The sequence below is a fragment of the Mustela putorius genome, unplaced genomic scaffold (assembly GCF_011764305.1).
Source record: "Mustela putorius furo isolate JIRA1106 unplaced genomic scaffold, ASM1176430v1.1 tig00000765_pilon_pilon_pilon, whole genome shotgun sequence".
Lineage (NCBI taxonomy): Eukaryota > Metazoa > Chordata > Mammalia > Carnivora > Mustelidae > Mustela > Mustela putorius.
Window position 1 is genome coordinate 8,972,022 of NW_025421470.1, and position 26,825 is coordinate 8,998,846.

The 26,825-nt window shown below is 42.2% G+C and overlaps 1 long non-coding RNA gene across 1 annotated transcript in view; it reads left to right on the forward strand.

Moving 5' to 3' along the window:
- The first annotated feature begins 2,280 nt into the window (after window positions 1–2,280).
- Window positions 2,281–26,825, forward strand: part of LOC123393206 — a 69,046-nt gene continuing 44,501 nt past the window's right edge. Inside the window, exons 1-2 of the long non-coding RNA XR_006607944.1 lie at window positions 2,281–3,188; window positions 5,281–5,973. This is a non-coding gene — a long non-coding RNA (uncharacterized LOC123393206). The remainder of the gene's footprint in view (window positions 3,189–5,280; window positions 5,974–26,825) is intronic.

Here is a 26,825-nt window from a genome sequence, read left to right on the forward strand (position 1 = left end):
AGTGGCAGGCAGAGTCAGAGGGAGAAGCAGGCTCCCTGCGAAGCAAGGAACCGGATGTGGGACTCGATCCCATGACGCTGGGATGATGACCTGAGCTGAAGGCAGCTGCTTAACCAACTGAGCCACCCAGGTGTCCCAGATGAGTTCCATTTTAAATGACCTGATATTTATTTTATTGTGGGAACTCCAGGGAGAAAAAAACTCATCTGATAAAAAAAGATGCAAATGGAAATAAATGTCTTTTTTTTTTCAATACAAGGGAAAGGTATTCCTTCAGAAATGAATTTTTAGTATGAAAAATTTGGACAAATACTATTAAAAATTAAAGTACAGTGTCAATGTTTGCCAAAAAACTGAGCTGACCTATAAACTTGCTTTCTTTTTTTTAAAGTTTTTCCATAGCAAAAATAGAAAGATGATAATTTGGCTTTTATATTGTTTTTGTTCAGTACCTTTCAAAGAAAACCAGTATTTAGTATCTCTGAGAAAATAGTTAAGGAGATAATTGGCAACAAAATCAACTTAACAGAATATCTCTAAAATAAAGACTATTATAGAAACAGTACATAAACTGTAAAAAATGTCTATACTTCCTTTCCAAAGAAAGCATATATGTTCATAAATTTAAACATAAAAATCATCTTAGCTTTTAATGTATATTGGAAACAATTTATCTATTAGTACTTTAATCTCCTTGTAAAATATTTGCTTTCTTTGAGTAATGTAGTGATGAAGCAGTGTGTCATGCAAACTCTGTCCATAATGTCTGGAAGCACAAGTGAATGAATATACTTGTTGTCAAAGACATCTTTAATCTGTTAAAAATAAAAATAATATTAGATATATTCAGATTTTATGGACATCCTGCATTATAATATTTTTGAGTATTGGGATATATCTATTAGATGGGTTAGTTTCTTAAACTCACAGTTTTTTTCCCCTTTGCATCCTTGGTATTACTGCCCGGAGCACCTTCTCTATGAGACTTTCTCTTTCTGAGAACTGTCTGCTTCTTAGCCTCCCACACCTCAGTAGCTGTTGCTGATGTGTTTACATAGATGGTTCCACTCTCCCTCCATGATTGTTTGGACCATTGAGAGATAAGCTGGGCCAATCAGTTTTGGGTACATGGAACTGAGTCTCTAAAATTCTGAGCACCAAGGGACATGTGAAATCCAAGGTTCATGAAGTGTCCACATATGTTCTTTAGAGCTGAGGGATGGCCCTTTCCACCCTGTGATAAGAGAAGCAGAGAATAAAGTTCTAAAGAGAGTGAGCAATTATGTATTTGGACAAAGGGAAGCAGAAAAGTGAGGCAGAGAGAAATGGTAGAAGTCCTTCATGAGGCCTCATTACCCTCAGATCCCATGAAGTATTCTTGAATCCATCTGACAAATTTCCTTTTCTCATTAAGGTAACACTGTTTCTGTTTCTGTTACTGTTACTGTTTCTGTTTCTGTTACTGTTAAGCAAAGAGCCTTGACTGAAACAATCTCTACTGCTCCAGAGCAACTATTCAAGGTTGGTATGGTCCTGGAGCAAAGGCTTCTGCTAAGAAAATTCCAGAAAGAAAAAACACAACCTAATTTATGATGAGCATTTATGGAAAGAAGAGGGCCAGTAAATATACATGTTCTAAAAGTGGGAAGTAGGATGTTTTCCTGTTCCATTTCAGAAAGATTGAAACTTGTTCCACTAGAAATCAGAAGAATAGATGATCAAAATGCACATGAGACCACCAATCAGCCTTTTGTTGAAAGGTTTGCTCTCAGCTTGCTTATAACAGTTACAAAAATAATTAGCCATGGTGCATATACAATTACTACTTTTAATGGAACAACATTGATCTATGTAGTCCTAGAATCTCGTATCAAGTCATTGATGTGTTCATTGTGTTTGAGTATGCCTTTGGGAAGCAAGCATCAAGATAGGAATATGGTGAATACTTAGGTTTCTGAAAAAAATTTTTTTCTTGTGAAAAGAACTCTTATTTCTTTTTAAACTCCCTTTCCTTCTTCCTTTCTTAGCGTTTACTCCTGTTCTGTCTAATAGAACATTTTGCATTTTACTCCTGTTCTAATAGAACATTTTGCTATGATGGAAGTATTCCATATCTGTGCTGTTGAATATGGTAGCCACTAACCACATGTGGCCACTGAGCCCTTGAAATGTGTGGTTAGCTTGACTGAAAAGCTGAATTTTAAATTTTATTTTATTTTAATTAGTTGAAAATTAAATGTAAATAGCTATATGTCCCTAGTGATACTGAATTGGACAGTGCAGATTTTGTCCATTCTAAAGTTTTTGCCTCTGGTTCTAAGATATCATTTGTGATTTTATAGTGGTTTGAATTACCCATCTGATTTCCCTAACTCTCACATTTCCCACTTCAAAAAGATCAGTGGCTAAAAGAGGCTGACTATATCACCTTTCAATCAAATTTGATTTTGTTCTTTGGATGGGTTCCTCTGCCCAAATTCTGGTTTATTCTAGATGGGAGTTCTGTGGTGGGGTGTGGGTGAATTGTGGCTTTCTACTATATTGTTGGCATTCGTGAAACAGGCTGGATGCTGAGGGCAGTCAAATATAAGCTGGGAGGAAATGTTTTTGCTTATCTTTCGGCTTGTTTGAAGACCAAACCACAGCCATGTTGGGAGAAAGTAGCTTGGCGAGATAGAACCAGCACACTCTACGGAGACTTCATCTCACTCACCACAAAACCTCAATGTTGATACAACTTTCTATTCTTTATGAACATTAATGATAGACTTTCCTGGATCTCAGTTGCTGTGAAGGGGTTGCTTGAACAGAGGAGTTGTGTATTTATTACATGTAATTATTTCTGCAGTTGATCTAGTGTTTTAAATAAACTGAGAATGACCCCTTCTACAAGAGGTGGGTCAGCAGCTTTGTGCTCCTTGTAGGTTACCTCTTGGTTTTGGGTAGGATGGTCTTCAGTCTTTCTGCATCAAGTTTAAGCATCCAGAGTCGGGGGTCTTTTGGGATAAAATTGAATATACTGGCTCAAATGACAAAAACTGCATACTGGTTGCAGAAAAGGGCCCATCGGACAGACAGATAAGAGTGTCTTTTCTTCTGTGTCTGATCAGGTTTCTTTGTCAGCAACTGGATTGCTACCTGATTTCCTTCCTCAGAGCTCTGCTCAGAAGCAGCCTTGATCTCAGGAGGTGGGTTATTTTGTATTATGTCCAATTCTTGTCCAAATCTTTGGCTGTAACTCTCCACAGTCTCTGTAAAGTCAGTCAGTATGCATCTGCTCTCAGCAGAAAAACTTCCCCCCCGCAATCTTCCTGAAAAGGTATATTCCTTTCCCCACATTGACCATCTGATGCTTGAACTCCCTGAGGTTGGAGGTGTAGGGTGTAGGTGTAGGGTGGGTTACCTACCAGTGCAGTGAGTGGTGCATCCACTTCCCTTATAGGGCTGGAACTCAGAAGCAGGAAAGTAAGCAGGTTGGCATTTGTGGGAACCACCTGCTATTGTCCCAGCAGTTATCCCACTGTCAAGACAATCCAGAAAGACTGGACTGCCCTTCCTGACTATTGAGCATCTGTGTGATTCTCTTTACTCTTGTCCTTGCATTTCCTGTGGCCACAGATTCAAAGAATGCTGGGAAAGGTCTGTAAATGAGGCAGGCACGCCCAGAGTCCTCTGCCTGTGAATTTCACCTCACCCCAACCTCTTACGGTGAGCCCATAGCAAACAGCCCCTGGACTCGACTCCAGGTTTTCCCTGAAGTTCCCTCTGCTAAGGAGCATTTTTACTGTGGCTGATTCAAGGTGAAGATAAGCACTCAGTGGGGCACCCATTCTCTCCCTTTACCTCCCACTGATGTTATTTTTATTAATTATTTTTTATTATGTTCAGTTAGCCACTGTATAGTACATCATTGGTTTTTTATGTCGTGTTCAGTGATTCATTCGTTAATTATAACACCCTATCCTCATCACGGCACGTGCCCTCCTTAATAACCATCACCCTGTTACCCCTTCCCCCAAACCCTCTCCCTCTGAAACCCTTAGTTTGTTTCCTGGGGTCCGTAGTCTCTCATAGTTTGTCTTGTCTCTGATTTCTCCCCCTTTGGATTTTTCTCTCTTCCCCTGTGGTCCTCCTTGGTATGTTATATGTGGTCCTCTACATATGAATGAAACCATATGATAATTGTCTTTGTCTGCTTGACTTACTTCACTTAGCATAATCCCCATGTTGATACAAAAGTTGGCTATTCATCCTTTCTGATGACTGAGTAATATTTCATTGTATATATGGACCACATCTTTTTTACCCACTCATCTGTTGAAGGGCATCTTGTCTCCTTCCACAGTTTGGCTATTGTGGACATTGCTGCTGTGAACACAGGGATGCATGTGGGCCTTCTTTTCACTACATCTGTATCTTTGGGGTAAATACTTAGTAGTGCAATTGCTGGGTTGTAGGATAGCTCTATTCTTAACTTCTTGAGGAACATCCATACAGTTTTCCAGAGTAGCTGTACCAGCTTGCATTCTCACCAACAGTGTAAGAGGGTTCCTCTTTCTCCGCATCCTCGCCAACATTTGTTGTTTCCTGTTTTGTTAATTTTTTGTCATTCTAAATGGTGTAAGGTGGTATCTCAATATGGTTTTGATTTGTATTTATCTGATGGCTAGTGATGTTGAGCATTTTTTCATGCGCCTGTTAGCCATTTGTATGCCTTCTTTAGAGAATTATCTGTTCATGTCCTTAAATACTCCTTCACTTACTCATTCAGTAGTTACTGATCAGGCACCAACTATATACCTGCAGTGTTCACTGGAGATATAAGTGTGAATAAGATTTGCACAGCCTGTTTCCTCCTAACCCATAGAACATCTTACAGACATACTTCCTCCCTTAAAAGCTCTCTGGGTTTTCTGTACCATCTATGCCCCAGGGACATCAGGAAAATTATGATATTTCAAATGTGTTTTTCTATATAAGTCCTCCATTTGGAGGTAAAGTGAACATAATGTGATAAAAAATAGAACCAAAGAGGCTAGAGTTAGTACATATAAACCTTTATTATTTATTTATTTATTTATTTAGAGACAGGGAGGGAGAAGGGGCAGAGAGAGAGAATCCTAAGCAAGCTCCATGCTCAGCTCTCTCCCATGACCCTGAGATCATGATCTGAGCCTAAATCAGGAGTCGGATGCTTAACTGACTGAGTCACTACCCCCCCCACCACAAAAACCTTCATAACACAGGATGATTTATAGGATTTTTTTTTTCTGCTTCCAGTGTCCAAGGTGAGAGCAGGGCTTTGCGTCCAGGAGACCTGGAACTGTCCTTGCTCACGTGGCAGAGGCAGCAGAGGTGGAGGCATTTTGTGGTTCCATTAATAGAGGATGGAAGACAGAAGTGGAAATGCTGGGGCTCCCTGAATGATGCCCTAAGGCTGGGAAGCAGCTGCAGTTCCTGTGTGTAGGCTGGAGGCCATTCCATGAAGTCCCTAGAGAAAAAGGGGGCCTCTCATGGGTCTCGGGTATTTGAGGGCATGGGGGTTGGGGCACATGGGGGTTGAGGCTTGTGAGGGTTAGTTCGTGTAAGGGTTGGGTGTATGAATGTTGGGGCATGTGGGGGTTGAGGTGTGCGAGCGTTGGGGCATGTAAGATTTGGGTGTATGAGTGTTGGGGTGTGTGAGGGTTGTGGTATGAGAACTAGTGTGTGTGAGGGTTATGATGTGGTTGGGGTAGAGGGCTCGGGTATGTGAGGGAGGGTCTTGTGATCTCTTGGGCTATTTGGTGGGGGCTAAGTATTGTGGGTGGAGGTCACTGAACTTGAAGGGAGACTTTAGAATCCTTAGACTGACCCTTAACCCAAGCTTCTGATATGGCATCACAATACTATAAGTAGAACCTTCTTTGTCAAGTGCAGAGGCATTCACAGCTGAGCAGTGGAAGCAGCCCAGTGTGTCCTCTGATGGCTGACTAGGTAAGCACAGTGTGATATATCTATGCAATGGAACATTATTGAGCCTTAAAAGGAAGGAAATCCTGAGGTGTACTATGACATGGATGAACACTAAAGACATCGTGCTCGGTCAAACCAGCCAGACCCCAAGAGCAAACACTGTAAGACTGTACTGATATGCTGTCCTTACAGTAGTCAAGCCCACAGAGAGAAACTAGAGTGGTGGGTGCCGTGGCCTGCGGAGACGCATGGGGACTTAGTGTTTCACAGGGACAACTTTAAATTTGGGAAGGTGAAAAAGTCTGAAGATGAATAGTGGTGATATTTGCACAACAATGGGAATATACAGAATGCCACTGAGTTGTACGCTTAAAACAGTTAACCAAGTGGTAGGTATTAGAGAGGGCACGGATTGCATGGAGCACTGGGTGTGGTGCAAAAACAATGAATACTGTTACGCTGAAAAGAAATAAAAAATTTAAAAAAATTAATTCTCATTACACCCTCAAAAAAAAAAAAAAAAAGCAAAAATCCCCAAACAAACAGGAAACAGTTAAGATGGTAAGTGTTTTGTTATTGTTTTGCCACAATTAAAAAAAATTGGAAGGACAACAAAATGGGTCTAACCTGGTACAACTTTTTCAGTGGAAAGAGAAACCTGGAATTAACCTCCTGAAGAGTAAGCAGGGGCAGAAGAGAGGGAGGCTAAGTTATCTCGCAGAGCAAATTTCTGGTGTATTGAAATGGAAGAAATACCAACTCAAATCTCATCTAAGTGGGATGAGTTCCTGGGCCCAGGATTGTGTATGTGTTTCATGTTCCTTGAACAAGGTGGACTTTCTTTTCTCTCTCCCAGAGCCTTTGGGAGCAGTGAAATGCTGGAAGCTTGGTGAGGTCTCCTGGGGACCCGGCTGGTGGGATTAGAACTTGCTCCAGTCCCTTCTCTCCAGCCGCATGATTTATTTCAGATGCTAACCCTTGCAGAGCACACTCTCTGCTCTGCTTAGCATTCCCCCAGGGTGAGATGCCTCCAAATCCTCTAACGGGAGGAGAACCCAGTCCATGGGCACAGCATGGGGTGGCAGGGAATGAACGTCAACCCGGTTCAACACAACTGCACAGAGCCCAGTGCCCTGCTCCCGAATGGCCTGTAGAGACAGTGCATAGCTCCAGGCAGGGCAGCCAGATGAAGCATAGGGCTTCCTCCTGAAAGAGCCCCAAGTGCAGCCGTAGGTTGAGCTTCACCACAAACTTAGTTCCTCAGGGTCATGGCACTAAGCTTTTCCCTTTTTATATTCCAGGGCGCTGGCTAGAGTGGGTTTGGCACACTAGCCTGGCCAAGCCCTTTTATTCCCAGCGGCAACAGGAAAGGATGCACTCGGAGGGCAGAGCACTGGGCAGCACTGAGTGTGGGGCCTTCTGCTGCACGATTCCCTCCCCTCCTCGCTACTCTGTCCCCAAGGCCACCTGCGGAAGTCAGGTCTTCAAAACCTGGGGACTGTGTGAAGCCTGTGGGAGAGCCGCTGCTCAGGCAGCTCCGGACGGTGGGGCTCTGCCTGCCCTTCCTGGTGGCCAAGTCAGAAGCAGTCTTGGGTTAGAGTCGTGGACCTGACCTCTTGTTGCCACCGTGGGCCTGGCCTTGGAGATCCAGTGTCTCCATCTGCGGCTGGGTTCATGTTCCAGAGTCACTTCAAGGTGAGCTGCTCGCCTTCAAAGTCTTTTGGTATTTTGGCTTAAGCTGCTGTCCCTTTTGAGGTGCCGACAGATTGAAGTAACAGCTGGAGCCCTTGAGAGCGCTTGTTTATAGCGCTCTCTTCTCACATTTCTGGGTGGATTTCTTGTTGGAGATAATGTTCTATGAATCACCTTTGAAATGAGAATTTATCAGCTGATGGACTGTTCTCTTTGAATTGTCAGAAGAAGAATAAAAGTAGTGCCCTGCAGTGTAGTTTCCTAGGCCCACCTCAAAGGTGGGCATGAACCCCCATATCCTCGGGACAATGCTTTCTTTTTGTTTTTTATTTTTTACTGAAAAAATTTTTTATTTGACTATTGACACACAGTGTTGCATTAGTTTCAAAGGTACAACATAGTGATTTGAGAAGTCTATGGATATGCTGTGCTCTCTCCAAGTGTAGTTACCGTCTGTCACCAGGCAATGTAGTTAAAATGCCATCGCCTATGTTCCCTGTGCTGTATCTTTCATCCCTGTGACAGTCATTCTATAACTGGAAGCCTGCATCTCCCACCCCCCTTCACCCATTTCACCGTCCATTCCCCCCATTCATCCCTCCGTTCCCCTTCCCTCTGACAACCGTCAGTTTGTTTTCAGTATTTATAGGTTTGACTCTGCTTTCTGTTTCTTCATTTTTTTTTTTTTTAGATTCCACATATGAGTGAAATCATATGGTACTTCTCTTTTTCAGTCTGACTTATTTCATTTAGCGTAGTACCCTGTAGGACCATCCATATGGTCACAAATGACAAGAGCGCATCATTTGTCATGGCTGCGTAATGTTCCATTATGTGTGTATTTGTGTGTATATATATATACACCACATTTTCCCTATCCATTTGATGGATACATAGGTTGCATCCATATTATGGCTCTTGTAAATAATGCTGCAATGAACACAGGAGTGCATAGATCATTTTGGATTTGTGTTTTTGTTCTCTTTGGGTAAATACCTAGGAGTGGATTATTGGATCTTATGATTTTCCATGTTTAATATTTTGAGGAACCTCCACACTGTTTCTCACAGCGGTTACACCAATTTACATTTGTACCATGCACCAGGGTTATGTTTTTTCCATATCCTCACCAAAACTTGTTATTTCTTGTCTTTTGGATTTTAGTCATTCTGACAGGTGTGAAGTGGCATTTCACTGTGGTTTTGATTTGCATTTCCGTAATGACTCATGTTGTTGAACATCTAAGTGTCTCTCAGCTATCTGTATGTCTTTGTTGGAAAAATGTCTATTCAGTTTCTCTGTGCATTTTTTGATTAGACTGTGTTTTTGGTGTTGAGTTATATGAGCTCCTTATATATTTTAGATACTAACCCCTTACTGGATATATCATTTGCAAATATCTTCTCCCATTCAGTAGGTTGCCTTTTTGTTTTCTTCATGGTTTCCTTTGGTGTACAGCAAGGTTAATACCCAGAAATTGGTTGCCAACAATCAAGTAGCAGAAAGAGAAATTAAAAAAAAAAACACAAACAAACAACAAAACAACAAATCCACTTAAAATTGCATCCAAAAAATGCCTAGGAATCAATCTAACCAAGGAGGTGAAAGACCTGTACTCTGAAAACTATAAAATACCAATGAAAGAAATTGAAGATGACACAAACAAATGGAAAAATATTTCATGCTCGTGGATTAGGTAAATCAGTATTGTTAAAATGTTCACACTATTGAATGCAATCTACAGATTCAATACAATCCCTATCAAAATGCCAACACCATTTTTCACAGAACTTAGGAGAAATAATACTAAAATTTATAAGTATCACAAAACCCCCAAGTAGCCAAAATGATCTTGAGAATAAACAACAAAGCTGGAGGTGTCACGGTTTCAGATTTCAATATATACTACAAAGCTGTCTTAATCAAAACAGTATGGTACTGGATACCATAGACCAATGGAATCAACCAGACAGCCCAGAAATAATGTTTATATGGTCATCCAATCTTTAGCAAAGGAGGGAAGAATATACAAGGAGGAAAAGATAGTCTCTTCAATAAATGATCCTGGAAAAACTGGACTGCGATATGCAAAGAGTGAAACTGGACCACTTTCTTACACTATACACAAAAGTATAACAGAACGGAATAAAGACCTACAGGTGAGACCTGAAACCACAAAAATCCTAGAAGATCACACAGGCAGTATTTTCTCTAACATTGACTATGGCAACATTTTTCTAGATATGTCTCCTATAGCAAGGGAAATGAGCAAAAATAAACTGTTAGGACTATGCTTTATTTCCTTTTCCTCAAAGAATACCACAATGGTTGTCCCCTGCTTCTTTCATGTCCCTACTGAGCAGCCAAATGGTCCCACTGTATTCCTGGTTCTGCTACTTCCTGCTGACTATGTCTCTGTGAGTCTTAGTTTCATCATCTATAAAGTGGGTATAATAATATCTCAGGGCTGCTGACACTTTGAGTGTCCATATGTGAAAATACTTTACTGATTTATAAATGCTATATGAAAGGACATTACTTTTCTGCTGAGAAGTCTACGAGCGAATGAGCCATTTGGCCCTCTCTGGAGTCACTGCCTGGAAGTGGGGACATAAGTCTTGATCATGCTGCCATTTTGAAATATTTTAAATGAAGACCATTTCTCTCTCCTCCTCTTGGCTCTTTCCCTCCCTGCCACTTTCATCCAGGAGGTAATGAAGATTAGTTTTCAGTTCTTTTTCTTTTTCCTGGGAACCCAGCCTTACTGTTTAGAGAGCCTCTCAGAGTTGTTTTCCCCCTTGAATTTCTGCTTTACCATTGTGTTTACAACAAGAGTCAACTGTGGGTAATGCTTGGAGCCTGTGACAGTATTAGAAAGCCAAACAGCTCTTGTCTTCCAACCCACAGAGACTGACGTTAATGTTAAGGCAGGATTTTTACCCCCCTGTGGAGGAGGTCATCAAGCAGGAGGACGAAGAACCACAGAGAGTGGACGGAGGTCAGGGTCAGTATGGGCAGCTGGTAAACTCACTTCCTGAGAACTCTCTGCAATCCTGATTCAGCTCTGCCCCTACTTACTGAACCAACCTTTACGTCCAGCAGGGCTGGATTGTGTTCCCAGGCCTACAGAGAAGTTAATATCTGTTCAGTGGTTTGTTTAAAGGTTTGAATCTGATTGGGCGATTCAAACCAGTAGTGTCAAACTTTAGCCAGAGGTGGCTTTTGGGGAGGAAAGGTGAGAGTTATCCAAATATTGTGACATGGGCAGCTTTTATTTTGATTTTAATGAACTTTGTACAGTTTTCTGAGGCTCTTGGCAGCTGGGTGCTGACCTGATTCTTTGTGTATTATGAGGCTGTCACAGATGTGGCCACATAGTACTCAGGAGTGTGGTTCATCGACTGTGAACCTTGACATGCATGTTCTGGACTGTATTGCCAACCAACCATCTTGAGGAAATGATTGGCTCATCAATGTAACATCTCTCCCTGACCCTTGGTATTCCATCTTGTTCTTACTGAAAATTACCATGTGACAGCTCTTGGTGGTGTCCCTGTAAAGATGACAGAGGGATACATTGTACGAAAATTGCCTTCATACTTGGCATTTTGGCTGGCTGTTAGGGAGGTCACTGTTGTACAAAGTGATCTGCTCTGTCAAGGGTGGAAGGGAAAAAAGGAGGAGCTTCTAGCTCTTCTACAGGATGTCAGATGTTAGAAGAAGAGCTGGTGGAAGAGAAGACACTGGGGAAATCCAGCAAGCCAAGAGCATTTTGTGGTGTGTGCATGTGAGAGAAAATGAAAGTCCCACTGTTTAGGTGAAATAAAAGATTCTGAATAGTCATAGATTCACAGCAAGTTAAAAAAAAAAATACAGGCAAGTCCCATATACCTGTCACTCTTGCACCATCTTGCGTAACTGTAGCATGGTGACCAAGCTAGGAAATGAAAAGCATAGTGATTCTGAAATAGGTGACACATTGAAATAAATCATAGCACTATTCAAAGATAGTGAGCCCTTGCAACATGCCAGTCAGGGGACAGGGCAGCTGGAGTGTAAACAAATCAGTCTTGGGTCCTCCCCTGAGGAGTTATAGAATAACCAGGGAGACTGACATTAAATTAGAAATTATGCAGATAATTCATTTTTTAAAAAGATTTATTTATTTGGGAGAGAGAGAGCAGAGGGATGAGGTATGGGGAGAGGGAGAATCAGGCTCCCCACTGAGCAGGGAGCCAGATATGGGGCTCGATCCCAGGGCCCCAAGATCATGACCTGAGCCAAAGGCAGAGGCTTAACTGATTGAGCTACCCAGGAACTGCCAGCTAATTCACTAATCACAATTGTGATAAGTGCTATGAAATGAAAATATAGCCAAAAGAAAAAAAAGTCGAGTTCATGATAATATAGCCTAAAGCAAAAAAAGTCAAGTTCATGAAAGAAACCTTAACATTTTCCATGATGTTTAGAAATCTTTTTTTTTTTTAAGATTTTATTTATTTATTTGACACAGAGAGATCACAAGTAGGCAGAGAGGCAGGCAGAGAGAAAGAGGGGGAAGCAGGCTCCCCGTTGAGTAGGAGCCTGATGCAGGGCTCCATCCCAGGACCCTGAGATCATGACCTGAGCTGAAGGCAGAGGCTTAACCCACTGAACCACCCAGGCATCCCATTTAGAAATCTTATTTTAAGATTTATCTATGATTCTGGAGTAGCTCGCTCCTGTGTACATTTATAATTGTGTCCTTTCCTGGGCTTATTTTTGTCACATTTTCTCCCCCATGTCTGTGGAAGCCAAGTATGTCTCAGAGTAAATGGACACAGAGTAAAAGTGCCCACAAAGGGCACTTTATGAGGGTTTTTTTTTAACGGAAGTCAGCAATTTGGCTGCAGAACAGGAGTCAGAACTCAGAGGCCTGCTCGTTGGTATCGAGCAAGTAGGAGTGAGAGCACCCAAACGGACGTCTGCCAACAGGGAGAATTCTGGAATGTTGGTTGTGTTTGCAAGACCCCAGAACATCCTGATCGTAAAGCCTGCTGCCTCTGGCTTCAGGGGGCCACTTTGGCCAGGCACACAGACGGTTTAAATGCACAGGAATCATTCCTATGGTTCACAGCTAGGACCTACTTGGGAATCCTTATGGTTTAAGTGAAGAGAGGGACAATTAGATTTGTGTTCCCTGTTAAATCTAAGAAGTGGTATCTGGGAAACTCAGACTGAATGCACACAAGAGAGTGACCCACCCCACCTACTTGGCAAACTTGGTACAGGTGGCAGAAATAATACCTGGATAAACACCATTGGTCACTTAGGGCATTTTCTCTATATCAACATTTGCTGTAGGAGGTTCTCATGTCTCCTAGCTCTTGCCAAGCAAACAGTGTGCTTTAGACAAGAAGTGGGAAACAAAGGTTTGCCAGAAATGGTCGGGAGTAATGGGCCTTAATAGTGGTGTTGGCAGTGGGGTTTCTCCTCTGATGTCAACTCTGGTTTTTGTTAGATGAAGTCCTAAATTTAGGATACCATTGGAGGCATGTGATAGACAGAAGTGGTGACTTTACATCTGTCTTTTGTAAGTTTTCATTCCTCATTCTGTGTTCTGCATCGCTGAGCCTTTCAACATGCACCCTTAATACAGAAGCAAGACCTCCACTTCAATCTCTGTATTTGGCCACCTAAAAATTCCAGTAATTGGCTTCCGTCAGTGAATAAGTGGGGGAGGGGAAGGCCCCATGAAATCCATTGCCCCAGCCTAACTACCCTCCTACCCTGCACCTCATCCGTGGGGAAATCGCAGGATCTGTTGATGACCCTCCTGATGTTAGTCTTTTTGTTCAAGTTCATTTTAGTTATAATTTCTAAGACAGATTTCTCCCCCCAGAGTGCTAGAGTCAAGTTTGGGAGAATTTGTTATGGTTAGTGAATGCTGGTGAGCAGATGGGTATGATCTTGGGCCTGGAGGTCTCATGTACCTGTCCCTGCAGGCAGATGCTGCTCCAGGTCCTGGGGCAGGGCCGAATCACCCTGCATCCCCTAGGGCCTGGCATTGTGCCCCACACAATTCTTCTTCTTCTCCTTCAACTTCTTCCTCCTTCTTCTTAGCACTTATTGTGTCCTGCCTGCTTTACTGTTGAAAGGTAGTAGCTGGATGGTATAGGGCTTAAGAGCTGGGCGTTGGAGAAGATACATGATTTTGAATCCTACTCCTGCCACTTATTCTCTGAGTCTTTGGGTAAGCCACTCAATCTCATGTGTAAAATGGGGATAATAAGACCCACCACACAGAGCTGTGAAAATGAAATGAGATGGTGCCTCACACTTGCTACAGAGCCTGTGGATTGTCTGTTCCCCCGTTAGAATGTAGGCCCCATCATAGCACGGACATATCTGTTCCCTTCTATATCCTCATGCCTGGCCCATAGTAGGTGCTCAATAAAACATTTGTTAGATTAATGAAAATGTGTTTTAGATTTCCCTGTGATATTACTTTGAAGAGAAAGTGAAATTTAAAGATTTGAGGAGTGGTGATATGAGACATTTATATTGGAAACAAACTAATTGGAGAAAGATTTTATATTTTTTTATCAGCATGAGTTATCCATGTGTATCTTAGTATTGGGAACTAATTTCACTTTTATTTATTTATTTATTTATTTATCCTCACCTTTTAACTTTTAAACAATAACTTCTTTTTATTAGTTTCACTTTAAAAAATGATATGTTTTTTTTTTTTTAGAGAGAGAGAGAGAGAGAGAGTGGGGGAGGGGCAGAGGGAGAGAATCCCCCAAGCAGTCCCCCTGCTGAGCCGGCAGTCCAAGTTGGGGCTCAATCTGACAACCCATGAGATCATGACCTGAGCCAAAACCAAGAGTCAGACCCTTAACCAATTGAGCCACCAGGTACCCCCATTAATTTCACTTTTAAATAAATTTATTATTTTAGTTGAGAAGTCATCATTTTTCTAGATGGTATTTTTCAGGATTCCTGAAACTGACTTACATAGTTTTATATCTTTGGCAAATATACATATATATATTTTACAGATTTATTTATTTTAGAGAAAATGTAGTGGGGAGGGGCAGAAATTGAGAGAGAATCTCAAGCAGACTCCCCACTGAGTATGGAGTCTGCCCTGGGGCTTGATCTCATAATACTGAGATCATGACCTGAGTGGAAATCAAGATTTGGATGCTTAAATGACTGAGCCATGCAGGCACCCCCATATGTATGTATGTGTGTGTATGTGTGTTTGTGTGTGTATGTATGTATGTATGTATGTGTGTGTGTGTGTGTATTTGAATATTTATTTATATATTTTAGAGACAGAGAGAGAGCAAGAACAGGGGGGCAGAGGGAGAGGGAGAGAGAGAGAATCTCAAGCAGACTCTGTACTGGGTGTGGAGCCTGATGAGGGGCTTGATCCCACAACCCTGGGATTATGATCAGAGCAGAAACCAAGAGTTGGATGCTTAACTAACTGTGCCACCCAGGCAGCCTCCTTATATATATGTTTAATAGAATTATGGTTTTTGGCTCCCCATAGAATATGGCAAAGACTTCCCCTCTCTTCCATTCCTTCTCTTTCCCACTTCCTTTCTTGCTGTCTATCTCTGCCTCCAAGAAGAAACACTATAGTGCATTAAAAGTATTTCTGAGCATTAGGATGTAGGGAATCGATCCTTCTGGACCACATCCATTGGATGGACCAAATCTACTTAAGGAAGGAGGGTGTTTGAGTATGTTAGCTTCTCAGGAAAAGTTTTAAATAAAGTTGAAACAGTGTTTTTCTTTAGAAGTTACTCAGTTTAGTAATTCCATAGGTAATTAGTAATTTTTTTGTTCTCCAAATTGCCAAAATCTGATATTGACCAGTGTCTGACTCAGTTGGGAATGAGTTGGACACTCATTCAGAGCATTCTTTGCGATGTGTTTTAGGGACAGTTCTTTAACCTGCCACCAGATGGAGAAGTTACTCCACTTAAGTTCTGATTCATGTTTGCCGCGTTCAAACAGGTTTTGGCACTTTTCTCCTTTCTGGAGTGGATGGTTGGCATTTTTTTGGATACAGAAAAGAGAGCAGCCCATGAGGTCTTATATTTGAACACTTTATGTAGGAATTAATGTGTATGTTTTTAAAGATTTTGGCACTTAATGTGCCCACTTAAAATATCTAAAGTGTTATGTATTTTTTAACCCTGAAGAGACTGGTATTGACACATGAGTTTGATTTTTTTTTCCCGTAAGATAGACTTTGACTTTCCATTTCATGACTTCCAGCCACCAGGCTGACATCCCCTTTCTTTGCGGGATTATAACACAAGGTTAATAATTACGGGCAAGAGTGTTGGAGATTCACAGCTCTGTATTCAAGTCTAAACTATTCCACTTGCATGAGCCACTCAACTCTCAGTTTCCTATAATGCGAAATGCTTATTTCACAGAATTACAGGAGAGTACAATTGTGGTGATCTAGCTGATGGCCCCTGTATAGCACCTATGCCATGGTGCTTACAGTAGTTGTGTTTACTGTTAGGCTGTGAAAAAGCAGTTAAGAACAATATTTCCCCCTCAGTTTTGCTGAGATATAATAGACTATACAGTATTTTATATCTCTCTCCAATGCATTAAAGTTTCAGACTATGCTAAATTATCATTTAGTTAAGACCCCTTTGCTTGCTCTTCTAATTGTCTCCTGCATCCTTGGGATAGGCTACTCCAGCGCTTCTTGGGGGAGAGTGATATTGCCTCCCCAGGGAACACTTGGCAATATCTGGAAATACTGATGTTTGCCACAATAGGGGAGTGGGTGTTAAGTGGCATCAACTGGGTAGGGGCAAGTGTTGCTAAAGATCCTACATTGCAGAGGACAATCCTCCACAAGAGAGAATGGTGTAGCCCCAAATGTCAATAGTACTATCGTTGAGAAACATTGGGCTATAAGGTACTGAGAAGAAGAAACTTTCCTTGTCTTTGGTCTAGTCAATTCAACTTGATTAAACTCCAAGTATATACTAATTAGGACCTCTGCTTGATTCTGGAGCTCCTGAGGATGAAAAGACACAAGCTCAGTCAAGTATATGTGAATGGTCTGGGGTTGTGCTCTACCTACAAGCTAGTACATTAGCCTGTTACTGTTTCATGGATGCCAGCAGAAGACACAAGGCTCCTGGGCCAAAGACAAAGGACTTGTTATTCATGGCATAGCAAGTGGAATGAGCATGATGTTGACATGGATTCCTTTTATCCCATAAGTCCTATGGGGCGACATGAGGGTGCCTAGGTAGATATTAAGCATGAAGTGGGTTTACAGCACAGCTAAGGAACACAGAACTTGGGCATTCCAATGCTCTTAATAATAAGTGGTAAGCAAATTTCTTCTTTGGGGGGAAGACAGTATCTTATCCCTCAAGGGTATAAAGAATTATATACAAGGCATAGAGGATATGGAGCAAGATATCTCAGATTGGTAATGTTTGAGAAGGCTTCATGGAGAAGATATCCGAACTGGGTTTTGAAGGGTGAATAAGACTTGGGCCCACAGACAAGGGAAGAAAAGTCTTCTCTTTTCTTCCTGATAATAGATTAACTTCTCTCCTGTATATCTTATCACAGGTTATGTGAGGACAGGGGACACTTCTAGAAAAGTTCTGACTGAGTTTGATCAACTAGTGAACATATGTGGAATGTTGCTAATTATGTTACATCTTACATATAACATTAATTTACTGTGAGAAGGTGAAATACATTTTTATTATATGATTTTTTTTTTCATGCTGCATCTGTGGTCTTAAACTAACCCATAGGAGCAAGTTTCTCTACTACCAGTAGACCCTCCTTCAACACATTTCAACACAGTGTTAGGCCAAGGCTGATGGACTAGAAAGCAAGGCCTGCTGGCTCACCCACAGAAGACACTGTGGAGGTGATAAGAGCAAGGAATGATGACTCTAATGGGTAAACATGAGAGCCATTTGGGTAGGCACCAGAACAGAACCTTGTTGTTCATGGTAGTATAATCTGGGTACACTGGCTATATTCAAAGCATCAAAGGCTGGGCAGCAAGGGTGTGAAATGGAGCCCAACTGGGGGGAATCCTATGTGATACTATCCCAGAGTAGAATATTATACCACAAGGAAAATGGTGGGACTGGGCTCCACGTATGGACATGGATAAACCCCGGTCTTAAACCAGATAACCAGAAACCATTCTACATACTTTCAGCACGAAGGGTTGAATACAGGAAGTCAGGTCCTACAAAATTATTGGAAGGGTTGGGGAAGGGGCAAAACCCAGGGGTGGGGGTACTCCCTGAGTATCAAGAAGGCACAGGCAGCCACTATTGCTACTGCAGAGCCCATGTAATTATCGCTGCCTGAGGTTGAGGAAATCCACCTTTGTCCTCCAATTCACCTCTCATTGGTAAGAGAATAGAAACCCTGTTCAGAAGGGATTCTGGGAGTTGTTCTTAGGCCTCTACATCCTGTGACAGAGCTGAGAGCAAAGAAGGGGGTGGGATGGGGGCACCTGGGTGTCTCAGTGGGTTAAAGCCTCTGCCTTCGGCTCAGGTCATGATCCGAGGGTCCTGGGATCGAGCCCCACATCTGGCTCTCTGCTCTGCGGGGAGCCTGCTTCCTCCTCTCTCTCTCTCTGCCTGCCTCTCTGCCTACTTGTGATCTCTGTCTGTCAAATAAATAAATAAAATCTTTAAAAAAAAATAAGGGGGTGGGATGGTGCTGGGGCTCCAAAGACAAGACTAACATGATACGTGATGAAACCACTCCCTGAAGATTACCTATGGCATGATCCCACCCATTTTTATACAATGGCGTGTTAGAGCTGGCATGAACTGGCTTATGAGAGCCAATAATTAAACTTTCAGGAACTTTGCAAGCCAGTTGTTAAGCAGAGCAAACATTAAAAATAAAATTATGAATATTTATGTTATACTAAAGACAATGGTAACAGATATGCTAACCTCATCACCTAGTTATCTTACTGAATTTTACTCTTATCTATGCTTTTGAGGTTATTTATGTCTATTCTATCTGTATGGTGAAAATCCTACATACTGGCATGCTACTACAATCTCTTTCAAACTCTGTGTTCGGTGGCATCACCTTGGTAGCTTGAAATAGGCCACCAGGGAAGAGCTTATACTGACATGAAAGAGACCAGCTAATGCTACAAACCAGGCTTGATTGTTCTGTATCAATATACACATGTGGACATAACAAAATGGTGGACAAAATGTTAATAATGATGAACAGATTGAATTTAAAAGTTGGTTATGTCTGTGGCTGTTACATCGTGACTGGCACAGGAATTGAGGAAATAGCCTCCCAATATTTGAGAACTTTTGTCTGATTCAACAAAGAAATTGCTCACATGACTGATGAGAAGGTGACTTGCTACCATATACTTTGTTCAGTTTGCTTTCTTTTTACTTGTTAATGCAAACCAAAATATCAACCAACATTTATCTTGGAACTACATTGGTTTCTCCATTGCAGCCATAGGTTGGCTGCAATTATGAAGGTGTGGCAAAACTGAACAAAAAAATACTGCGTGAGTCAACTAACTGTGATTTACAAACAGGATGTATGGGATTTTATGTATTTGATCATTATTTGCAAATTGTGTTCTATGTGTCCTTTGTATCAAAAATGTATAACAAACTTATATAGGGATACACACACATGCACACACACTTTTGATTTTTGGAGAGGTGGTTATTAAACATTTATCGTTACACCTCTGCACATATGTATAGCAAGGGGATGATGAGCAACATTCCAGGTAACTGTTACTTTGGGGGGAAGATCTAAACAGGCCTCTTCGGCTTGGTCTTTCTCCCCTCATTTGGCATCTACCCAGTCATCCAAGTTCAATGCTGAGGATTCATTGAGGAATCCTCCCCCCAATTCACATCTCCTCACCAACTGTTGTTGGCTCATCCTCCTGCATTGTCATGGTGTTCACGAATCCATGTGCTTGGTACCCAGTGAGAAACACCTCCTGTCACTGGCTTCTCGCCTCTGACATGTAGGGAGCAGCCTGTGGAGGAGAATGTGTTTGCCAGAGATCATGGAGGACAGACAGGGAGCCAGAGAGCTCTCTGTTTCACCTGGGTTCTTCAGCAAAATGGCTGTGGGCATTTACCAATGTAGGGGAAGCCAAGCTCTGCAAAAAAACCTAATTGATGGATGTATGTAATCAATGTAGAGAGAACTTGGAGCAGTTCATAAGAAGAGACTGAAAGATGCTTGAAACGAAGAAAGTGACCTCCCAGGGTAGGCCCTACAGAAATAGCATAGGAGAGGATGGGCAGAGTCCAAGAGGAGAGATGCCACCTGGAGTGCTGGTACTGCTCTCGGGGTGGAGCAAGTGGAAACTGGTGCTCAGGGCTTTGCTCTGACCCCACAGCGGAGAAGAGCCTCCTGCCCGTGTATGGAATGGGGACTCAGGCCCCAGGAGCTACGCCACCTCCCCACCACACAGCTGCTTCTCAATGGAAGCTCTTAGAGAAGAAAGTCAGGAAAGAGGGAGGGGAGAACAGCTAGGGAAGGGTGCTCGTGAGGCCCGGCCCATCGTCCAAGCTGCGGTAGCAGAAACTCGTTCCTGAATCTGTCCTCGTCATCTGTGTGCATAGGACAGTAGTCAGCCATGCTCTAGGCAGACACCCTTTCTGCTCAGATGTGGTTTTCTGTGCCCATAATGTAGCCTCCCCCTGCCTCCTTCTCTTCCTCCCCATGTCTCTCCAGAGCACTGTCCTTGCTTAGGCTTCAGAGGAGAGAGAGGAGGCGCACATTGTTGCACCAAGAGTGCCCTGGCCTTACCCACTGACGTCAGCATCTTGCGGATTATACTTCTTCAATGTGGACATAGCTAATGCCCAAGTCGACTCCGAGGCGAATGAACACACATCTAATTTAGTTTTTAGTTCACAGGGTCTCATAGTTCTGCTGTTTTCACCATGTCCTGCATTTGAAAGCCTGGTCAGTATTCAACGGGGAGACTCAGACCAGGCAGAGCCCATTCGACTCATGTGGCCCAGTCCGGTAGCCTGAGCTGGGCACAACATGGGGACAGCGCAGTCTTTCAGAATGTGGCTCAGCTTCCAACCGAGTGTGTTCTATGTCGTGTACAGATTGCAAAGAAATGAGTGAGTTTGTGCCTAATAACTTGGAAATTCACAATGTAAAGACACTACCTACCCAGTCAAGGCAACCACAGAGTCTGAGGATAAAAAGGGCTTGACTCCACTTAAATGAGGGAACGCCAATTGAAGATGTGGCTTCATACTTCTTCCAACAGAGCAAGAAGCTGGGTGGTCCTGTGCCCAGGGAGAAGCTTCTGGGTTCACTATGCCAACCCTGGAGGTGGGGGGGACACGCACCATGTAAGCTGCGAGGTACTCTCCTTTGGAGCAGAGAGCACGCTTTCTTGATGCTGGCTTCTGTGTTTCCTGTGTTTAAGATTGCCCACTTTGGCAGCATCCATCCCTCAGTCAGACACAGAAGGCCTTACCATCCCCGTGTAGAGACAGGCACAGCGAGAAGGGGCAGGGCGGGAAGGGGAGGCTGCAGAGCCATGAGGTCTACCAGGAAGCCCTTCAGTGTGGCCTGCAGCCCGGCCTCCAGCTGTCCTTTTATTTCCTGCTTGCGCCCGTGCTGCTAGGCTCCGTCCGGTTCTCGTCCAGGAAGGGAAACACTGGCCGGTGCTCCAGTCCATTAATCATTTTCAGGCTTTGTGACTAGCCACGGAGCTGGATGGAACATTCTCTTAAGACATAGAAGCGCCCTACAGTTAGATCAAAAGGAGCCTCTCCCCGCTGCAGCTCTTCATTACTTGGCAGCTGTGTTGAGAGGCTGCTTGGCCTTGGCCGTGGGTGTGGTCGCTCTCATCACACTGCGCTGAAATTCTCTGCACTGTTTGCCCAGCTGGTGTCTGTTCAGAGAGCTATTTAGATCCTTCTATGGAGAGGAAAGCTTTCCGTTCTGGAGAAACCACTGTGATTAAGTACATATAAGAGAAAGGCATTATGATGACTAATCCGAACAAAATCAATGATTCCCTTTCTGCATTATACATGATGATGTTTGCCGTCCACCACTTCTAGCGAGAATGTGGGTGTGACTTTGGGGTCAGGGAGGAGCAGGGAAGAGCCACTGATGCCACCGAGCAGGGGACCTGCCGCTGGGGAGAAGGACTGGAAGCGTTAATGATGTGATTAGGTGCCCAATCAAAATCTGACCCAGGAAATTCTTATCCATTGTAATAAGAGAAAAAGACTGAGGGAGCAAGAATTTCTGGTTACATCGATGCGGTCATTTGAGGCCACCCAGTCTAACCTCCCTGTCCTGTGGGACGCTTTCTACAAAACCTGGCTTGAAGCTTGAAGAATCTCTGTTCCCCTAAATCTCTACCCAGCCCAGAAAGTGGAAAGACACCTTTATTTGAATGTTATCGGTGACAGGATACTCACTACCTCATGAGAGCGTTCCAGTTTTTGAATGGCTTTAATCGTTTGAAAGGTCTCCCTCACATTTGGTTGAAAATGGTGTGTCTGTTGCTTTTCTGTCTCAGTCTGGGTCCTGCTTTGGGGACTAAATGGTAAAATCTAGCTGTCTTCATACTGGTTCTTGCAGCATTTTAAGATGACACAGTGTTTGTGCTTCTGATTGTCTTCTGTCTGAATGTCCTCACTGACCCAAAGGAGGAATACCACTCTGCAGGCATCCCCCAGTTCAGGTAGAGGAGGGGGGGTATATTCATATTTGGATATTCATATTTGGATATCTGTGGCCTCCTTTGTTCATGACACTATACTTCTATTAATTCACCCATTCTAAGACCTTGTTTTTTTTTTGGTTTTTTTTTTTTTGGCATCTATGTCACACTATTGGCTCATGTTTACCTCCAAGTCCGAAGAGCAATCCACCTCCTATTCATTTAAATTTCCTCGTACCAGAGCGTTTGGAAAGAACCAGAAGCAATGTTGACCTAGTCACTACTCACTTGTTTTGCTTTTATCAGGGACTTTGAATGTGACATTTGATACTAGAGTCTTAGGCAAGTGGATATATTATGTTGATAGGCAACTTTGCATATTTTTTTGTACTTAATGTAATAGGATCACATCAAGTTCATGTTCTCCTTTGGGAATGGTGGCTGGAGCTTTGTTAGACTGTGTGTGCAGGCCACAGCCACGTGAGCAGTTGAACAGGCTGAAGGTGTTAATCTCAGTGAGGAGCCGGGCCTGTCCCAGTTAGAAGTTTAAGAACATTCATGGGCAATGTTTACAGGGCCACGGGATAATCTTCTCACCTTCTGTCAAAAGCCTTTGCGTGTCCGGTGCTGGGGTTAGATTTGGGGTGAGAAAAGCGGCACCAGACACAGTCCCACCTTCAGTGTCTAGGACAGCCTTTGGGGTAACTACTGTTGTGTCTTATCCAGAGCTGACCTTCCAAAACTGTTGGGTGGGCACATTCATTCAAAAGTATATTTGTCTTATTTCCTGAACCAGTAGACAGATAGTACCTAAGAGATATCTACTTTGAGTAGACAGAGCCTGTCCAAAAATCTCTCTTCATCTGTCATCATTGGGACAGTTGGCAATCTGGTGATGAACATGGACCAGAGAAGGTGCCTGACAGAGCCAAGCGAGTCCTGGCCACTGAAAAAGCAGGAGCAGTTTCTGTTTTCGCCTCCTGTGCCGAGTCGTTTGTTAGCCTAAATCCCAGGAGCGTAGGCAACTTGCTCCTTCTGTGGATTTCCTTGTGGCTTATGCCTAATATTAAATACTGGACGTTTACAAATTTTATTTATAGCCTGTTAACTTTCCCCCATGAGTACATCTTGCCTCCCTGCCTAGTTTGTCTGATTATTGATATCTCCCGCAAACTTCAGTATGTTGTTTGCCAATGAAAAGGCCTAAATAAATAAATGTGGAATTCAACTGTGAAGATCTGAGAGGAGCTGGCTTCTTGCTCAGAAGAAAGGGCAAGAGAAGAAAAGAAGCAGAGTTTTAGGAAATTCATGCTCCGTGCTGGGAACTTTATATTTGTCATTTTCCACAATCTCCATAAGACTTTCAAGTAAGTATTAGTATCCTCATTTTGCAGAACAGAAAAGTACATCTTAGAGAAGTTAAGAAACTTATCAAAGTTCATAGGAAGAAGAGATCAGGTAGGATTTGAACTCAGGTTTCCCTGTCTGAAGGAGCAGCGGGGCTGTGGAGCCTGTCTGCTCTCTGTGAAGGCACAGAGGGCTTGGAAGCAAAGACGCTGTGTGCGGCCGTGAGCTGCCAGGTGGCCACCTTTGAGTTATCAACCAGAACCATCTCACTACTGAAGAAAGACAGGAGAAAGGCCAGGGCTGTAAGGACAAAGAGGCAAATAAATAAGAAAAAGAATTTGGGAGTATGAAGAAGGAGAGGAAAATCACAGAGTCAAGTTCCCTGTGCAAGAAGAACCTCACATCTGGTCCGTGGAGCAAAGTGTTTATCAGTGAAGTAATCTGTAGATCTGTAAAAAGGCAGAAAATATATGATGATACTGTGGCAAATTTGATTCTAAAGTTAATCTGGAAAAGCAAATGCACTAGAAGAGCCAAGAGACATTTTAAAAAAGAGTAATAGGGGAGATCTGTGCTTTCCTTGATGTGGAGATGAATTTAAATTCATAGTAATTAAGAGAGTGAGATGTGGGGCACCCGAGTAGTGCAGTTGGTTAAGCGTCCGACTCTTGGTTTCGGCTCAGGTCATGATCTCATGGTTCCTAAGATCCAGCCCCACATCGGGCTCCGTGCTCAGCGGGGATTCTGCTTGAGATTCTTTCTGTTTCCCTTTGCTCCTCTCCCCACCGTGCTCTCTGTCTAAATACATAAATCTTAAAAAAAAAAAAAAAAAAAAAAAAAAAAAAAAAGGAGCGAGGCGCCCGCCAGCATTCAGCCAAGAGATTAGCAGAATAAAATAAAGAGTTGATGTTGCACACTTGAGTCCAAATCCCGCAGGCAGGCCAGGCCAGCTGGAAACTCAGCTAGGGTTTCTATTTGCCGTCTCGAAGAAGCAGAATTGCTTCTTCTTTTGAAAACCTCAGTCTTGGCTCTCAAAGCCTTCAGCTGTATGTGGAACACTGGTATATGCTTAAGGGGTCATTTTACATCAGGGAAAAGAGGATGAATTAGTGAATAGGTTATGTTTTACAACTGGCTGTTATTGGGTAAAATTGAAAAACAATAAAGTGAAGATTTAAGAAGTTAAATTTTTTAAAAAAGTTATATCCCTTACTTGTACCATGTACAAAAATAAACTTGAAATGATTATAGATCTGAACATAAGAAGAGTCTTTAAACTACTAGTAAAAATATAGGAAATATTTTCATTATGTTGGAGTGGGCAAGGCCTTTTAAATAATGACATGTGACCTGGAAGTCATACTGTTTTAGAATGACACATTTGATAGTATTGAAAGAAAACTCTCCTATATAGCAAAAAGTAATAAAATCCCAATTAGAAAAAAAAAAACATCATGAAGGTGGGGAAAATATTCACTATATATAGCTATAAAAAATTGACATAAGAAGTGCCTAAGTGCCTAAAAAATCAGTAAGAAGCAATGATCAATCCAGTTTAAAATAGCAAAGAATATGAAAAAGCAATTCACAGGAGAAAAAGTATAAATAGTTTATAAATAGAAGAGGTGCTTAATCTCACATATAACCAAATTAATACAAATTGGAAAGACTAAAAAGCACTTCCTCCAGATAACAAGCATTTAGAGAATTAATAGTAGTCAGTATTGATGGAGGTTTAATATTTTAGAAGCAAATTTGGCAATATCTATTAAGAAGAAAGAAGTGCCTATATTGTGACCTTATAATTCTACTGCTTCATCTACCGGGGATTGGTTAAGTGACTTCTAGAATGTTATTCAGTGTTTAAAGGAGTGAGATATTTACTGTGTATTCTGACATAAAGAAAGTCTGTAATAGAAATTTAGGTATAAACAGTGACTTATAGGGACACCTAGATAGCTTAGTCAGCTAAGCATCCGACTCTAGATATTGGCTCAGGTCATGATCTCGGGATCATAAGGTCGAGCCCCACATCAGGCTCCATGCTGGGTGCGGAGCTTGCTTAAGATTCTCTCTCTCCTTCTCCCTCGTTTCCTCCCTGCCTAAAAAAAAAAAAAAAAAAAAGTGACTTACAGGATAGTTTGCAATATAGGATCTCATTTTGTTAAAAACATGCATGTATGTTCCATGTATGCATGGGAAAGCAGCCTGGAAAAATGCACAGGAAGCTGTTAGTGGAGGCAATAGCTAAAGATTAGGATTTGGAGAATTTCATTTCTTATTTCCCACACTTTAATATAATTTTCAAAATAAGGATGATACTTGTTTATGTTACTTTTTTTTCAATTTTTAAAAAGATTTTATTTCTTTATTTTTAGATTTTATTTTATTTTTTCAGTGTTCCAAGATTCATTGTTTATGTTACTTTAAAACAGTGATGAAGAAGACTCTGCTTGGTTGGTCTTACCGAAGCTCTGACTATTTAGATGGGATCTTAAATGCAGACAAATGCATAGGGTGTCATGTCATTCCTTCATTCCTTCATTCATTCATCACGTATCTGGTGGATACCTTTGCTATGTGAGGTTCTTTTTTGGTACCTGGCTCTCTCTCATCTGTGTAATATCATTTCTCATTTTACTCCAAAAAGCGAATAGTTTGGAGAACAGTGAAGAACCTAGAGTGAAGTATGCGTGTGAGGGGCCATTTTTGTACGTCTGGCAGTGGGCGCCGCCAAGGCTGACAACGAAGCATCAATCAGTTGTTTGCTTGGATGCCTAAGGAAGCCCCTTTCTAATCCAGTCTGAAAGATTCATGTTGGAAGAGAGGATATTTTTATTGGGGAAAAAAGTTCCTTCTATATTCATATTATGGGTTGATACTGTATCGGCTGTCTCTACTTCTGAGCTGTCAATCTTGTTGCTCCTCAAGCTCTTGGCAGCACTCAAGTCACGTACTCCAAAGATAGCCGGATACAACTAAAATGAAGGGTTCCTTTTTGAACTTTGTCCAGTTGTGGCATTCAAATGTCACGGGAATGTTGGTTTACTGAATGCAAACCCAGAATGATATGATAAGTGCACATTATCTTGGGTTGTAATAG